The sequence below is a fragment of the Scylla paramamosain genome, chromosome 33 (genome assembly GCF_035594125.1).
Source record: "Scylla paramamosain isolate STU-SP2022 chromosome 33, ASM3559412v1, whole genome shotgun sequence".
In the NCBI taxonomy this organism is placed as follows: domain Eukaryota; kingdom Metazoa; phylum Arthropoda; class Malacostraca; order Decapoda; family Portunidae; genus Scylla; species Scylla paramamosain.
The window spans coordinates 440,001-440,883 of NC_087183.1; the positions used below are offsets into that span (position 1 = coordinate 440,001).

The 883-nt window shown below is 43.3% G+C and overlaps 1 long non-coding RNA gene across 1 annotated transcript in view; it reads left to right on the forward strand.

Annotated features, from left to right (window-relative positions):
• LOC135089506 (uncharacterized) overlaps nucleotides 1-158 on the forward strand; it is a 23,944-nt gene extending 23,786 nt beyond the window's left edge. Inside the window, exon 4 of the long non-coding RNA XR_010261509.1 lies at nucleotides 1-158. This exon is cut by the window's left edge and continues 30 nt beyond it. This is a non-coding gene — a long non-coding RNA (uncharacterized LOC135089506).
• The last annotated feature ends 725 nt before the right edge of the window (nucleotides 159-883 follow it).

Sequence of the window (883 nt, forward strand, 5' to 3'; positions counted from 1 at the left end):
ACTGACCATAAGTTGCGGCCGCCGCCGCCGCTGCCCCACACTGCAGGAAACACTGATAATTCACAATTTAATGTTCACATGATACTCTACTGACCATGTAAAAAAAAAAAAAAAATGTACACACGCATTTAAGTAAAGACTGCACTGCAATTTCAGACTTTCTGAATTTTTACTTTAACCTTAAACTTGACCTGTGTGTCACGAAGTCTGTACTTACTCATCACTTTCTCGCTCCATGAGTGAAATGGCGATGGAAACCAACAAACAAGCATCATTTTACTCTTTTGGTCATCCTTTCCTAATATTAAGACTTTAGAACAATACTAAACGAAATGCATGTCCTCACAAAGATAATAGGGAGTTACTTTGGGTTTATTTAGACTGTGCAGATTGTTATTGAAGACCAAGACTGTGCAGACTGTTAGTGAAGACCAAGACTGTGCAGACTGTTTGTGAAGACCAAGACTGTGTAGACTGTTAGTGAAGACCAAGGGTTTGAAGACCAAGACTGTGCAGACTGTTTGTGAAGACCAAGTCTGTGTAGACTGTTAATGAAGACCAAGACTGTGCTGACTGTTTGTGAAGACCAAGACAGTGTAGACTGTTAGTGAAGACCAAGACTGTGCAGACTGTTTGTGAAGACCAAGACTGTGTAGACTGTTAGTGAAGACCAAGGCTGTGCAGACTGTTCGTGATGACCAAGACTGTGCAGACTGTTGGTGAATACCTAGGCTGTGCAGACTGCTGGTGAAGACCTAGGCTGTGCAGATTATTGGTGAAGACCCAGGCTGTGCAGACTGTTGGTGAAGACCAAGGCAGTGCAGACTGTTGGTGAAGACCTAGGCTGCGCAGACTGTTACTGAAGATCAAGGCACTGTAGACT